At 44.5% G+C, this 17,070-nt stretch overlaps 1 long non-coding RNA gene across 5 annotated transcripts in view; it reads right to left on the bottom strand.

Annotated features, from left to right (window-relative positions):
• Positions 1-5,849: 5,849 nt before the first annotated feature.
• LOC122552964 overlaps positions 5,850-17,070 on the bottom strand; it is a 38,974-nt gene continuing 27,753 nt past the window's right edge. For all 5 annotated transcript variants that reach the window (XR_006312571.1, XR_006312572.1, XR_006312570.1 and 2 more), the window contains one exon: positions 5,850-5,888. This is a non-coding gene — a long non-coding RNA (uncharacterized LOC122552964). The remainder of the gene's footprint in view (positions 5,889-17,070) is intronic.

The raw sequence follows: 17,070 nt of genomic DNA on the forward strand, positions 1-17,070 counted from the left end.
TGTGAATGGGAGATCCCTTGAGGTGATGAGGTTGTGGATGGTCTGGGAGATGATGGATGGCGATGGGAGGTGAGGTTGTGATTGAGGGGCTGGGAGGGGGAGGTGTCCATAAGTTGGCACCTGGCTTCAGCATTGTAGTGGTTGGTGTGCCAAACTACCACTGCGCCTGCTTGTCCGCTGATTTGATGGTGTGGTTGGGTTGGAGTGGGGGGAGTGGAGGAAGTGGTGGGCTGCGCTTTGTGAGGGTGAGAGGTTGGAGTGGGTGAGAGGGGTGGACCGGTCGAAGTGGATAAAGGACCAGGACGGAGTGTCCAAAAGGATGGAGTATGTTTGAGGTGAGAGAAGGGTCCTCAGAGAGTGGGTGGGAATCACGATTGAAAAAGTAAACGGGGAGGCAGAGGCAATGGAAGGACGTTCGATTTCAAACGTGTATGGAATTTATTGACCTGGAAGTGTTGTGGGATGAAGGTGAGACTTTTACTGAGGACTGATTGTTTATCCTCAGTGAGGGAGAGGTCTGGGGGATGGTAAAAACCCAGCAGGGCTGGGGGCAGGGGCCTCGTGTAGAGTTGGAGTTGGAAGTGGGGGTGGAGACTGTCTCTGGAGTCATGTGATCATTGATGACCTCACTGGAAGAAGTGACGTAAACAGCAGTGATCCCAGGGAAAGAAGTGATGCGTTCAGTGGAACCTGCAGGGAGGAAGTGATGTTCCAGGTGGCATGCGAAGAAACAGTGTCTTCAGCGGTGGTGGCTGCGGTGGCAACATGGTGACAGTGCTTTCGTAAGTGACATAAGCAGGGGTGAAAGTGGCATGTTTGGTGGCAATCACAGGGGCAGAAGTGGCAAAAAGCGGAAGTGGTGGTTTCAGCAGCATGGTTGTCCACGGTGTTCTGGTGAGTGACGTCAGTGGGGGCGGAAGTGGTGTAGGCAGGTAGCGTTCATGGAGGTTTCAGTTGTAGAGGTTTCGGCAACGATCGCGGAGACAGTGGTCCTAGTGATTGCGGAAGTGGTGTTTCTGGAAGTGGTGATCGTGGAGGTGGTTGTCCTGCTGGCAATCGTGGAGGTGGTCATCCTGCCGGGAATCGCAGAGACAGTGGTCTTGGTGATGATCGCAGAGACAGAGGTCCTAGCAGCAATCACATAGATGGTGGTTTTGGTGGTGATTGCAGAGGCGGTGGTCCTGGTGATGATCGCAGCGGCAGTGGTCCTGTCGGTGATCATGGAGCCGGTGGTCCTGGCGGCAATCACGTAGGTGGTGGTTTTGGTGGTGATTGCGGAGACAGTGGTCCTGGTGGTGATCACGGAGGTAGTTGTCCTGGTGGTGATCGCTGAGGTGGTTGTTCTGGTGGTGATCGCGGAGCTAGTTGACCTGGCAGTGATGGCGAGGTGGTTGTCCTAGTGGTGATCGCGGAGGTGCTTGTCCTGGTGGTGATCGCGGAGGTGGTTGTCCTGGTGGTGATCGCGAGGTGATTGTCCTGGTGGTGATCGCGGAGGTGGTTGTCCTGGTGGTGATTGCGAGGTGATTGTCCTGGTGGTGATCGCGGAGGTGGTTGTCCTGGTGGTGATCGCGGAGGTGGTTGTCCTGGCAGTGATCGCAGAGTTGGTTGTCCTGGTGGTGATCGCGAGGTGGTTGTCCTGGTGGTGATCGCGGAGGTGGTTGTCCTGGTGGTGATCGCAGAGGTGGTTGTCCTGGCAGTGATCGCAGAGGTGGTTGTCCTGGTGGTGATCGCGGAGGTGGTTGTCCTGGTGTTGATCGCGGAGGTGGTTGTCCTGGTGGTGATCGCGGAGGTGGTTGTCCTGGTGGCGATCGTGGAGGTGGTTGTCCTGGTGGCGATCGTGGAGGTGGTTGTCCTGGTGGTGATCGCAGAGGTGGTTGTCCTGGTGGCGATTGTGGAGGCAGTTGTCCTGGAGATGATCATGGAGGGGTGGGCCTGGCGGCAATTGCGTGGCAGTAATATCAGCATTGGCCACGGTCAGTTTGGTGGTGGCGGCAGAAGTGACATCATCATTAGCGGTGGTAGGGGTGGCTGTAGCAACCGACTGGTTCCAGAGGCCGGGGGATGGATCTGGAGTGGCTGAGGAAGCCAGGGTTTAGAATAAAGTATGTGAGAATTTGGTGTACCAACGGTCCTTGATGACTGACAAGCTGGAGAAAAAGCAATTGCCAAGTGTGTGAATCCTTCTCAGGATGAGGTCCTTTGCAGGTCTGGGAGAGTGTGGCACTGAGCTGGGACAGGGCTGACTGCAGGGAGTGTTGGTAGCGACGCATGGCTGTGAGCATGGACATACAAATCATTGCTTAATTGAACACAGTGAGACATACAAAGTTGCAGCTGCACAGGACTGTGTACAAAAGCAAAATCAACTTTAGGTTTGAAATTTGAGAATGGCAAAGAAGCTGTTCATGAACCCGTTGGTACATGTTTTTAAGTTTTTGTACCTTCTGCCTGACAGAAGAGGTTGGAAGAGATTATCACTGGGGTGTGAGGGGTCTTTGATGAGGTTGGCTGCCTTTCCATACCAAAGAGAAGTAATGATCTGGGCTGTGTTCACAACTTTCTGTAATTTTTTACAGCCCCAGGCAGAGCAGTTACTATACCAAGCCATGATGCACCCAGATAGAATGCTTTCTATGGTGTATCTGTAGAAGTTGTTAAGGTCCTTATGGACATGCCGAATTTCCTTAGCCTCCTGAGTGAGAAGAGGCTTTGTGCATTCTTGACCGATATATCTACATGGGTGGTCCAAGTCAGATTGTGGGTTATTGTCACTCTTAGGAACTTAATGCTCTCGACCCTCGTCCAGTTCAGGCAGAAACTTGTTTTTTTTTCTCCTCCCAAGTGATTTATTCTTCCTTGTGTGCTGTATTTTCCCTCAAGAGAAATTATGTTGTAATAATTGACTAACTAACACTGGATCTTGAAATCACAACCTGCCAGGATTTTTGGAATTGATTCTGACAAAAGTTGAAAGGAAATAAGAAGACCTGTGTGTTATTGTAAGCATTATGGTTTGAAATGGTTGATATAGTTGATATATAAGTGATGTCAGGTTACAGTGCCTGTGGAATGTTGAAGTAGGGAATATCTATTGCCTCTCAGCAAGCTTTGCAGACTAATCTGGTAATTCAGTACCTTCATTTCCCTTTAACGTCATGAAGATTCTTCCAGTGCTGCTGAGAGATTTTAAGGAATGGAAATGTTGTTTCTGTGATAGTAACTCCTTCAACAAGTCCCATGCTGCAACATCGTTGGATTCTTCAGAAATAAGCTAATAATGACTTTCCCCACTTTGTCTTCCCTTCTGATAGCAATTTGCCAACGATACACTCAGAAAAGAAATGATGCTGGCCTTTCTTCTTCCTGTTGTTGCATTCACTTTGAATGCTCTTTGCCATAGTGTCTTTGTCTTGTTAGATGAAATAAACCCTTTAAATCAAGAGATTGCACCTTTGTTCTGTAGCCTTTTGAATTCTCTCGTTTTCCCCTTCACCGTGAATCTATTCTCCTGCCAGTGGTATGGTTTTGACATACCTGACATTGTGCAAAGCAGCTAACCCTAGAACTGCTGATGAATTCTTCATTTCGCACAATTCCCCTGGCACATCAGAATTTGACATGGCTGTCTGCAATTTCTCTGGATTAGCACATAATCTTTCATGTATTAACTTAAAATGTATATAACATCATTCATTGGTGAGCAGAATAGAAAACTACAACCGTGCAGATCAAAAAGGAATTGATATGCAATAGGGAATTCAAATAGTTATGAAGTTGTATTGCTGAGCTTATTTTTAGTAGGGAAAAGAAGATTAAGACAGCATAGAAGTAGGTTATGTCAATTGTAATGAAAACACGGATCTACACTTTTTTTTTGACTGGCACTGTTACCACATAAATTAGTAAAAAGCTTTTTAAGCAATTGTGCCTCAAACAAGATTAACAATTAGGAGGGAGGTGAGTATTTTTTTAAACAACCTGCTGGACATCTCTGAGACAGATGGGATTTGACCCAGAAGTAGGGGCTCATAACGCTACACCACAAGACAAGGCTCCCAGCAAAGCTGCTGTGGCTAAGATAAAAAGCTCATTCAAAGTGAAAAAGTACTAGTGTTAATAAGGACAGGTATAGATTAAGATAATCAAAAAGCCCAGTGAATTCATGGTTTCAACTGTCAATATTTTTGGAATGGACTCTAATGATAGCTGAAAGGAAATAAGAAATCAGTGCATTATTGTACACTCTATGTCTGAGATGGTTGATAGAGGTGGCGTAAGTGATAAGGAAATGTTTGTTCACACTTCACTAAACCATGGTTGACAGGCAGATCGAAGAATGCTCTTAAGCTAGAAGTACAGTTCTGCTATAATGAGTGTTTCATTAATGCAAATTCGCTGTATCATGATTGATGAATTGTGGACACTGTTTCTAAAGCATAAACCTTTAAAATATGCGTTGGCTCTAAAGTGATTACACCACCAACACTTTAAGTGTGGTTTCTAGAGTGTGATTTTTCTATAATGCAGGGTTGCACAAGAAGAACTTATTATAGAAGAACTACCTGTAAGTTTTGGGATTCAGTATTTATGCAAGGCATTGGAATCCACTGTGGATAATCTATGGGAGCAGCAGGTTTTACAGCTGACAGACTTATTCTGTTCACCTGATATTTTTAGGTGTTATGGTGTTGCTACTGAAGTAGTGCGATAGCACAGATGCATTTTTGTTCTACATGATTGCATTTGTCCTATGATTATTGTGTTGAGAGCTACAGATGCAATAGATCAACTTCCCTCTAAGATAAAATCAAATTTTTTCATCTATCTGGAGAGCTAAGAATGAAAAGAATTGATTGTTATTGCAAAAACTTATGGATGGTTGTAATATGAGTGAGAAATCAGCCTCAATTGTGATGTTGTCTTGGCGAAAAGCTTATGCCCGAAGCATTGACTTTCCTGCTCCTTGGATGCTGCCTGATCTGTTGTGCTTTCCTAGTGCCACACTTTTCAACTCATTGAAAGACACCCAATTTTTGGCACCCATGAAATCATACCCCAACCTTTTGGACTTTTATTAAGGAGACAGTAAGTAAGAGAGTTTGTGAGAAGCTTTGTAGCTCGGGTGATTGTTGGTGTGGTTCTGTTCATCGAGCTGGGAATTTGTGTTGCAGACGTTTCATCCCCTGTCTAGGTGACATCCTCAGTGCTTGGGAGCCTTCTGTGAAGCACCTCTGTGTTGTTTCCTCCGGCATTTATAGTGGTTTGACTTTGCCGCTTCCGGTTGTCAGTTCCAGCTGTCCGTTGCAGTGTATTGGGTCCAGGTCGATGTCTTTGTTGATAGAATCTGTGGATGAGTGCCATGCCTCTTGGAATTCCCTGGCTGTTCTCTGTTTGGCTTGTCCTATAATAGTAGTGCTGTCCCAGTCAAACTCATGTTGCTTGTCATCTGCATGTGTGGCTACTAAGTATAGCTGGTCGTGCCGTTTCGTGACTAGTTGGTGTTCATGGATACGGATCGTTAGCTGTCTTCCTGTTTGTCCTATGTCGTGTTTTGTGCAGTCCTTGCATGGATTTTGTACACTACATTGGTTTTGCTCATGCTGGGTATCGGGTCCTTTGTCCTGGTGAGTTGTTGTCTGAGAGTGGCTGTTGGTTTGTGTGCTGTTATGAGTCCTAGTGGTCGCAGTAATCTGGCTGTCAGTTCAGAAATGTTCTTGATGTATGGTAACGTGGCTAGTCCTTTGGGTTGTGGTATGTCCTCATTCCATTGTCTTTCCCTTAGGCATCTTTTGATGAAATTGAGGGGGTATCTGTTTTTGGCGAATACATTGTAGAGGTGTTCTTCTTCCTCTGTTTGCAGTTCTGGTGTACTGCAGTGTGTTGTGGCCCTTTTAAACAGAAAGTGATAGTTGTATTATTTAAGATAACCCAATGACAAATAATTGTGAGATTTTTCCAAAAGCTTGATTCATTTATGCAAGCATGAGGAAGATAGTGATGGTGTGATGGGAGAGATAAAATTTAGAGGTTTTATAATACATTATATAATTGCAGATGATTCTTCTACAAGTATATTCTATCCAGTGTTCCAGCTTCTATTCACTTTCTTTCAATCATTCTTCCACTAACAATGTTGTAATGATGTAAAATTATGGCCTGGAATATTTTGGAGTTGGGCCAAGCCAGGAAGCCTGTAAATACAGGGAGACCTGATTCTGGGATCCCCACCGGCAATTTCTAATAGTGCAGAATACAATGTAGATGGTGAGCCCACATGAGCAATCCTACGTTTGCTAACTCTATTGCAGGAATTGAAATTTCAAACCTTTTGCAATAGTCCTGGCAGTGGGCCTATTCTGAAACCTGAAGGATCACTGGCCTGGAGTTGGCAAGCAAAAAAACATAATTTAACATTATCTTTAAAACTATCAGCTACAACCATTCATAGTATCAAGAAAAAAAGGTTATCTAATTGTTCTGTGTAAATAAGCACACACTTTGAAAATACCTTTTAAACTAAGATCAGATAACAAAAATATCAAAGAAAAGTATCAATCCCACATAAGCTGGCAACATTGCCCGTTGAGCTGAGAGCATTCATTATTCTTGGAACTCAGCCAAACACTAAATGATGTGATCATCTGAAAAAAAAGATTGTCTTCTGTCTTTGTTGATCTTGTCACACAATGTGCCTTTTCGCAATTTACTATACCAAAAGAACCATTACTCTTGGATAGAAAGCAGAATTTATTTATCGAGTCCAGTGACCCTGTGAGAATCGACAGTGAGAATCTTTTTCCACGTATGGAGTCAGCTATTACAAGGGGGCATAGCTTTAAATTAAGGGGGGGTAGGTATAGGACAGATGTTAGGGGTAGGTTCTTTACTCAGCGAGTCGTGAGTTCGTGGAATGCCCTGCCAGTAGCAGTGGTGGACTCTTCCTCATTATGGGCATTTAAGCAGGCATTGGATAAGCATATGGAGGATAGTGGGCTAGTGTAGGTTAGGTGGGCTTGGATCGGCGCAACATCGAGGGCCAAAGGGCCTGTACTGCGTTGTATTCTTCTATGTTCTATGTTCTATGTTCTCCAAAGTGCTCCCAGTCCTGCTGAGTTCCTCCAGCAACTTCTGTTCTTGTTTCAGATTTCCAGCATCCGTAGTTCTTTCTTTTATTTAGTCATTACTCTCACCAGTGTTCAAGATCTAGTATCTTTGATGGTAAAAATAGACAATTGATATTCAACTTCCATCATTTGATCTTTATTTACTTTAAAAAAGCAGTTTCAGGGGAGCAGATGAAATATAAGGGTAAACTAGCTAGTAATATAAAAGAAGATTGCATGAGTTATTTTTAGATATCTACAAGATAATAGAGAGGCAAGAGTGGATATTGGACTGCTGAAAATGAGATTAGTGAAGTAGTAATGGGAAACAAAGAAATGGCAGAAGAACTGAATAGGTAGTTTGCATCAGTGGAAGGCATCAGTAACAAAGCAGTACTTCAAGAGAATCAGGGGCAGAGGTAAGTGTAATGGTCATCACTGAGTAGAAGTTGCTGGGTGAACTAAAACGTCTGAAGATGGACCTTATGGACTGGATGGATACACTGCAGGGATCTTAAAGAGGTGATTGTGGAAGCATTGATGGTGATCTTTCATGAATCGCTAGAGTCAGGGAGGGTCCCAGAGGACTAGAAAATGGCTAATGTAACACTCCTGTTTACAAAGAGAAGGAGGTAGAAGAAAGGAAATTACAGGCAGGTATGCCTGACTTTGATTGTTTGTAAAATTTTACAGTCCATTATTAAGAATGAGATTGACAAGTACTTGGAAGTGCATGGTAAAATAGAGCTGAGTCAGCACAGTTTCCTCAAGGGGAGATTGTGCCTGACAAATCTGTTACAATTTTTTGAGGAGGTAATGTGCAAGTTTGACAAAGGATTGTCAGTGGATGTGATCTATTTGGATTTATGGAAAATCTTTGACAAGGTGCCACAGGTGAGGCTGTTAAATAAGATAAGAGCCCATGGTTTTAGGGCCAATGTACTGGGAATGGATAGAGGATTGGATGATTCGCAGAGTTTAGGGATAAAGGGGCCATTATCAGGATGGCAGTCAGCAACTTTCACAGTTCAGTAGGGAACAATATTGGGACCACAACTATTCACGAACTGAGGGCTTTGTTGCTAAGTTTGCAGATGACACAAGGATAGGTGGAGGTAGCGATGAGGAGTCAGGGAGGCTGCAGAAGGACTTGGACAGGATGGGAGAAGGTGGACAAAGTAATAACAGGTGGAGTACAATGTGGGAAAGTGTGTACTTTGGTAGGGAGAAGAGAGGCATAAACTATTTTCAAAATGGGTAAAGGCTTCAGAAATCTGAGCCACAAAGGATTTAAAAGTCCTCATTCAGGAGTTTATTAAGGTAATTTGCAGGTTCAGTTGGGAGTTAGGAAAACAAATGCAATGTTGTCATTCATTTCAAGAGGGCTAGATTACAAGTGGAGGGATATACAGCTGAGGCTATTCAGTTATTTAAGTTATTTGAATGTCTTTAAGACAGAGATAGGTAGGTTGTTGATTATTAAGGGATTTGATTATCTTTTATGTCTCAATTAAGTCACCTCTTACCTCATTCCATGTGGTAAGATCTATCAGTTTAAATTAGATATCTAATCTGTCTAGTGTAAGCAACTCGCAGCCTCTCTTTCCTACCAACAGCTGGCTCAGCATATTTTTGGCAAGTAGCAGGTCATATGCTTGCACTCTAAATTGCCAGCTAAGAAACAGTGACAGGAAACTTTACAGGAAGGGATAGAAAGAAAATGATACTTTAGGATACCATTTTTATCATACTTAAACAAAATAAATTTTTTGAAAGGAAAATTTACATATTGTGAAATCTTCATAACTTTAATGGAAATGTTCAATTAATTTGTTTTTATTTGCATATTGCATATAAATAAATTATTCCCCCTTATTAGAAAGGCTTTAATTGCTCCACTATCCAGTATTACACATCCAGTGAATCACACCTGTCTGCATTTTCCATAATAACTTGCATCAGGTATTGCCCTCGGCAAATCTAATCTGCAAGGTTCCTACTATCAGTATATGAATTAGCCATTAGTTACTGAACAATAACTGGACTGTGAACTGCAAGCAAAAGAGATTGCATACCTTATGATATCTACAGTCACATATTTGTAATATTCACATTTCTTGAATGATACCATAATTGCACAAACAGCAACCTACCAAAAATTGGAATCACAACTTAACGAATTAAGATAGTGGGACACCTGCTGCAGTGCCCTAGGGTCTCCAGGGTTCAAAATCTGAATAAAACAGCAAGTGCAAAGCCTAGGAGAAATAGTCACAATGGAGAACCATGATACTAGAAGGACCTTTTCTGATGGGACATGCATGGTTTCAGTGCATTGAAAAATATAACAGCTGGAGTTCTTTTGTTTTTATTTCGGTATAATACAGATGTTTTCTTTTACATGCAGACATTTCATGTTCACTTGTTTCTCACTGCCAGTATTTCAAATAAACCTGCATGCCTTTTCATCCTGCAATTAGGTAGCTGCAGCAGTTCCCATTCACACCCTATGTATTACACAGTCGCAATATTAACTCTCCACAAGATGTTTGTGAGACAGTCAGGGACTTGAAAGTGGAAAAAAACTGAAGGAACACATCCACAGTCCACCAAGCATGCAAAATTTTCATTTACACTTTAACACAGAAATAAAGACAAGAGAGAGGAAAAATAAAATTCTCAAGTGGTTCTTGCTGCTCTGCATCAGCTTTTAGAATTGATGTGGGCAAGCCTCGTATCAGCAGTCACAGAAAATTACTGTTCCGAGCTTAAAGTACAGCAGTGGGGCAAAGAAAAGCATGCACAATTTTCCTTCACATTTGCCCCAGTCTCAATATTTGGAGTCCAGTATGTCTCTTCTTCAGAAGTCTACTGTTAAGGGTAAGCTGTCTTGCAAAGAACACACTTGAATACCCTTGATGCCTGCTTTTTCAATATTTTTGAGCTTCATCTCAGCCCCTAATATCCCATCCCGTCCTGTGACTTGGTGGAGTTTATACCCATGAATTATATTCTCCCTCTTTTCTCCCCATCAGCAGCATAAAATGGCCACCACCTTGGAGCTAATACGATGTGTGCAAAAAAGGTCTGCAAGGAACAAGTTTAAGCTCATAATTATATATCAGAGGAGGTTGTGGACCTAAATTGAACAGGAAAAAGCTATCATGAATCAACAACCCATGTAGCTGTGATGAGGTAAAGTAGTTGCACGTCCTCAGTATCACAAATACCAGTCTTCAGCTAATTCAAATCACTCCCAAGTGATCTGAAGGAGTGGCTAATGATAATGGCCCCTAGCCAAACTGTTCCTGTACAGCGTCAAGAATGGCATCTACCATGCATTACCAGGAATTCTCTACAGGAGTTCTCAAGGTAGTGTCCTTGGCCCAACCATCTTCAGCTGCTTCATCAATGACCTTCCTTCCATCATAAGGTCAAAATTGGGAAGGTTCATTAATGATTACACAATATTCAGCACCATTCGCTACTCATCAGAAACTGAAGCAGTCCATGTTCAATTATAGCATGGCCAAGACAATCACAAAGAATGTTGGAGAAACTCAGCAGCTCTGGCAACATTTGTGGAGAGAGAAAAACAGAGTTAGCGCTTTGAGTCCAGTATGACACTTCTTCAGTCCTGAAGACATTCAGAAACATCATCGTGTAATATCACCAAGATGCGCTCAAAGAGGGTTCTTAGAACTCTCCAAGCCGATGACAATCTCCATCTAAAAGGACAAGGGCAGCAGATACATGGGAACACCACCATGTTGCCCTCCAAGCCACTTATCATCCTGACTTGGAAATATATCTCTGTTCCTTCGCTGTCACTGAGTCAATATTCTGGAACTCCCTCCTAAGCAGCATTGTGGGTCTACCTACAGCACATAGACTGCAGCAGTTTAAGAAGGCAGCCCACCGATTCACTTAGGACATGTTCTCAGCTGCACAAACAGTGTTAGCTATGCCACACACTTTCATTTGCTGTAATAACTGCATGTCTCTCATTCCAGCAGGAAACCGCCCACAGTAGAGTAGGAAAAGTGAAGGCAGTTGGTGGGCTACTTGTTTTTCAGCTCTTTATGAATGGAGGATCCTAATTCTGCCCACTCTGAGCAGGGCCTGGTCTAGTGAATTACAATGCCAGGCATCCCTTAATAATAGCTACATCCTTTGACTTGCAGAGGCCTGCTGGTAACTATGACAATTTTCTTGGCTTCGTACCTGTGCTAAACAGCATGACAAGACAACAATAATTTGTCTGGTATCAATGGCTGAGGGGACAAAGTTCAAAAAGGCATAGATGCTGTCAGTATCCAGGTAGTCTCAGAGTGAGTGAGTGCTATAAGAGTAAGTGAACAGCCCAGAGATGCAGCCTGACCCAATCCATGAACTGACAGCATATCCCTAAATGCACAATCTCCATGTAGCAGCATTATAATGATAGTTCGTAGTTCAGCTCAAGGTGAAGCACTAAAGTGCAGAAAGGCGCTGTAAGTGGATAGGAGATATGCTATGAGAGTTCTTAAAGGCTGGCACATGTCAGACACCAATGTCCACGGACATGGAGTGCATGTGACCAGTGCCCATGGAGTGTGCCCTGAGATGGTGGAACCCAGTGTTGATCAGAGAAAGCAGTGGGCTGAATCCAACTTTGGTTTCCTTGTTGAGTTGTCCCAACATTGAGCTTGTTTGGTGAGTTTAGTACTGAGTATTAATGAGGTGAATAGGGCTGTTTGCACAGTGTTTAAAAATTAATAATGACTATTAATTAGCAACTCACTGCTCCCCAGCAAGAATCTTGCCACACCACTTGTGTAAAAGACGGCACAAGATTCTCACAAGATTGAGGTGAGTCACGCCACATTTGTGTGAAGGTCAGCAGGAGTAGAAATGCTTACCAGAGACCCTTGAGGAGCCCTTTGACTGCTCCTCTGCTGATTACAGCAATTTCTCATCCATCACATTCACTAGGTCCAGCCCCCACCATCAATTTCTCTTCCCTTCTCTCTTCCAGTTACCTCATCTAAGATGTGGATTCCCTTCTGTTATATGCTGCAATATCTAAGGTTAGAGACAAAAAAACTGCAGATGATGAAATCTAAAGTAGACAGGGTGGAGGCTGGAAGAACACAGCAGGCCAGGCAGCATCAGGAGGTGCAGAAGTCAACGTTTCAGGTGTAACCCTTCTTCAGGACTCAGTATCTAAGGAGACTTTGAGGCTTGCCTCCACTCTCAGGAATATCTCCGGGGGAACCTGTCGTGGCCTCCTGCCACTAGTTTTTACACCCAGCAGATGGTCAGGATGTCAGCTTGTTCAACATCTGTTTTTCTTTACTTTAGTAGTTTTTGCTTTCTCAACTTATTTTCTGGAGGGAACTTGGTCATGGAGACAGCAGCAACAACAACAGCAGCTGAAGGCAGAGCTCTGGTGGTTGGTGGCATCGTGGCTTCTTCAAGGTCCGGAGTAGTACCAGAGTGGGAGTGTGGGAGCAGGCAGCCCTGGACAGCCAACAGCGAGAGTGGGAGCAGGCGGCCTGGGACAGCCAACAGCGAGAGTGGGAACAGGCAACCCTGGACAGCCAACAGCGAGAGTGGGAGCAGGCAACCCAGGACAGCCAACAGCGAGAGTGGGAGCAGGCAGCCTGGGACAGCCAACAGCGAGAGTGGGAACAGGCAACCCTGGACAGCCAACAGTGAGAGTGGGAGCAGGCAACCCAGGACAGCCAACAGCGAGAGTGGGAGCAGGCAACCCTGGACAGCCAACAGCGAGAGTGGGAGCAGGCAACCCTGGACAGCCAACAGCGAGAGTGGGAACAGGCAGCTTGGGACAGCCAACAGCGAGAGCGGGAACAGGCAGCCTGGGACAGCCAACAGCGAGAGTGGGAGCAGGCGGCCTGGGACAGCCAACAGCGAGAGTGGGAACAGGCAACCCTGGACAGCCAACAGCGAGAGTGGGAACAGGCGGACCGGGACAGCCAACAGCAAGAGTGGGAGCAGACGGCCCGGGACAGCCAACAGCGAGAGTGGGAACAGGCGCCCCGGGACAGCCAACAGCGAGAGTGGGAGCAGGCAGCCCGGGACAGCTAACAGCGAGAGTGGGATCAGGCGGCCTGGGACAGCCAACAGCGAGAGTGGGAACAGGCGGACCGGGACAGCTAACAGCGAGAGTGGGAGCAGGCGGACCGGGACAGCCAACAGCGAGAGTGGGAACAGGCGGCCTGGGACAGCCAACAGCGAGAGTGGGAGCCCAGGGTGCCAGCAGTGGTGACATTAAGCCCGAGGTCGAGCCTTTGTGAGGAGCATGAGTCCACATTGGCCAGGAGCTTTATGGACTGTGTGTTGAACTGTTAACTGTGTTTCTTTGTTTTTCTACATTGAAGTAAGAAGAACTGTAATGTTTAACTTTTTAACTTTGTTTCTCTTGTTTTTCTGTGTTGTACCTAAGATTCTGTGCCTAGGTACTTCTGTACCTAAGATTGAATCATAAGTGGCGACTTGTAAACTTTTTACTGTACTCATGTGAATACATGAAAATAAACCTAATTCAATCCGGCCGGGAAATGGATGAAGAATTTGCAGCAAGACAATGCTATCAAAGAGTCAAGACATCTGCATTGCAGGCTTCACTAAATTTCCACATGGCTGCTGAACTCCCACAATCTCCCCGCCTCCCTGTATATATTAGCTTTCATGCGTCTGACTACAGCAAAGGAGTCAGCACATCTTGTTATTATGGTCTGCATCTGTAATTGCAGTTTAAGAAGCGAACATCTATCGCACAGACAATGAAATTTGGGTGAATTGGGAATGTCTGAGAGTGCACTAATAAGATGATGTTTGTTTCTGCAGGGAATTATTACTGAACTAGACCAGCTGCACAGAGTTATCTTGAAGCCTTGCAGAATGAGATCAAGTGCTATTAAGGTACAGCTTACATATCTAATTATTTTAACTTGTTATGTGCTATCAGCTTCCTACAGCAAAGACTAGAAACTTTAGCTGAGTGCTGGCACCACCTAAAAATATCTGCAAGTGTTCAGCACCCTAATGAAGAAGCAGAAATACTTTGCATACCATTCATTTCTTCAGCTCCAGCAGCTACTCAAATGGGTTTAAATAAGGGTACTCTTATCACACAGAGAGGCAGAAGCCTGTTGTGAAATTTCTTTCTGTTTCACATGTTTGAGCTTCAAGATCCAAAATCACAGAAATTTTTGAGGTTTGTCTAAACTTGCTGCATCCAAATTTATGTTCGAAGAGGTAATTTATTGTTCAAGGTCTCAGAGGTGTGACTGTACTTTCAAGAATAAAAACTCACATTGATCACTTTTAACATAATTTACAGATAAATTTGCTTAACCTGTCCTTGGGTTGTCTAAACTCAGTTGGGAGACTACATAGGAAGTTCTACTGATGCCAATTTGAACTTTGTTTTAAATAAAGGTATATGTAACAAGCATGAATTAATCATAATTTGTCACTGTCCCTATACACAGGCCATGCTGTTTCTGTACTGAAGCATCCCTTTAAGTAAATACTATTTTAAAAAAAATACAGGCAATAACTATAATCTTTCCTTCCACACATCACATCTAAATGCATGAATTACTACTTATTTAGCAGTGAAAGAGCAGGGGTTTGTAGTTCAGATGACACTGTCAATATTTAACTGACATTATGTAGTCATAAATTAGACCTCTGGATGTTACTGCAGAATCTATCTCAATGCTGCTGTTGATCTCTGGCATTGTGCTTGAAGAACTACTTTGTCAACTTAATCAAAAATGTACTACGCTTACTTGTGAAATCTGCAACAACTCAGAGATACCCGCAGCCCTCTGAAACCTTCCTCCCCTCCCTTTCCCTCTCATTGCACTCCTTCCTCTGATTTCCAAAACTTGTCAGACATTTACCATACCTTCTGACCTTCTGATCTGTCATGCTGAATGATCTCTACTCAGCACAAGATTTAATTTATTTTTTTGTGTCTCCACCTCAATGAATTTCAGGTATGACATGACTTTGAGCTCTTCGTCCATCACGTTGACCTCTGAGCCATCTCTATGGCCAGGAGTCCTCTCCTTGTCCCACAGACCTCTTCAGCTGCTTCCAACACTCTCCCTTCACCTGGACCCCTCCCTCTGGTGTTTTACCTGTCCATTGAGAACTGTTGACGTGACTTTAGTCACCTTAATTTCTCTGCTCTCCTCTCGAACCTATCACGCTCTGAACTTCTTGTGCCATGTGCTCTAGAATCCAACCCTGACTGTGCTGGGCGGAAGTGAAGTCGAAGCGCAAAGCCGGTCGGGAAGGTAAGTGATTGTTATTTGAGTGGGTGTGTTCTAGACCCCAGGTCCTACAAAGTAGGGCCTCCTTGCCACTCTCCTCTTCTAACCTAAATTAAAAGTCCACAGACTTGCCCCAAAAAGAGGGTCCAAGGAAGTTCCTGTGGATTGACGAGTGAGGCTTTGACAAGGAGGTTGAGTGAAGTGATTACGCCACAGTTGAAGAGGGTGAAGACATGACTGCCAAGCTGGTTCAGTGTGCTGCGTGCTTGATGTGGGAGGTCAACGACTCTGGTGTGTCTGGCTCATATAAGTGTGGAAAGTGTGTGCACGTTCAGCTACTGACAGAGCATATGTAGCACTCAAGGACCTTAGGCTTATCCGAGAGGACGAGATCTTTCTGGCCAAGATGTAATAACCTTCTGGCGAGGTTATTACATCAATCATACCAGAAGAGAGCAGAAGAGAGCAGGCGATGAGGAAGGCAGAGAGGAGACAGGTGCAAGAGACCCCGAGGGAAGTACCTGTCAGGAACAAGTTGAATCTTTTGGAAACAGTAGAGACAGATGACACTGCCAGTCCGCGAGGCAGCCAGGTCTGTCAATCAAAAGTTGGCGTGGAGACAGAGCGGAAGAGTCGGACATCGCACAGAGCCGTGGTAGGTTATTTCACCGACCATACCAGAAGAGAGCAGAAGAGAGCAGACGATGAGTAAGGGCAGAGAGGGACAGGTGCAAGAGACCCCGGGGGAAGTACCTGTCAGGAACAAGTTGAATCTTTTGGAAACAGTAGAGACAGATGACACTGGCAGTCCGCGAGGCAGCGAGGTCTGTCAATCAAAAGTTGGTGTGGAGACAGAGCAGAAGAGTCGGACATCGCACAGAGCCGTGGTAATAGGGGACTCCATAGTGAGAGGAACTGACCGGGGTTTTTGTGGCAGCAGGTGGGACTTAAGGATGGTGTGTTGCCTTCCTGGTGCCAGGGTGAAAGACATCACGGACAGAGAGCAGGAAATCCTCAAGGACGAAGGTGAAGAGCCAGAGGTGGTGGTACATGTCGGCACAAATGATGTCGGGAAGAAGAGGAGGAACATACTACAGCGGAATTTCGGAGAACTAGGAAGAAGGCTGAAAAGCAGGATGTCCAAGGTGGTTATCTCCGGTTTGCTTCCAGTTCCTCGGACTGGTGAGGCCAGAAACAGGGACTTGAACGTGTGGCTGGGGAACTGGTGCAGGAAGCAAGGATTTAAGTTCTTGGATCACTGGGGTATGTTTTGTGGTAAGCATAAATTATACATGAGAGACGGTTTGCACCTTAATAGGTTGGGGACCAGCATTCTGGCAGGCAGGTTTGCTACTGCAACACAGCTATGTTTAAACTAAGTAGCAGAGGGGGAGGGGACAAACTGGATGTTTAAGAAGGAAATTGAAGGGAAAGTTAGAACAAGGGAAGTCAAGAAAGACAACTGTATCAATGAAGCAGAAAACTCAAAAAGGGATCATGCTGTAAGGTTGAGTGAAATAGGAGTTGATGGGAAGGGTGAGGGCAGTAACAAATTAAAAATACTATATATGAATACACGAAGCATTAGAAATAAGATGGATGAGCTTGAGGCTCTTGTGGAAGCTGGCAGATCTGATATTGTGGGGATAACTGAGACGTGGCTTCAAATGGACAGG

Source organism: Chiloscyllium plagiosum, chromosome 9, assembly GCF_004010195.1.
Source record: "Chiloscyllium plagiosum isolate BGI_BamShark_2017 chromosome 9, ASM401019v2, whole genome shotgun sequence".
In the NCBI taxonomy this organism is placed as follows: domain Eukaryota; kingdom Metazoa; phylum Chordata; class Chondrichthyes; order Orectolobiformes; family Hemiscylliidae; genus Chiloscyllium; species Chiloscyllium plagiosum.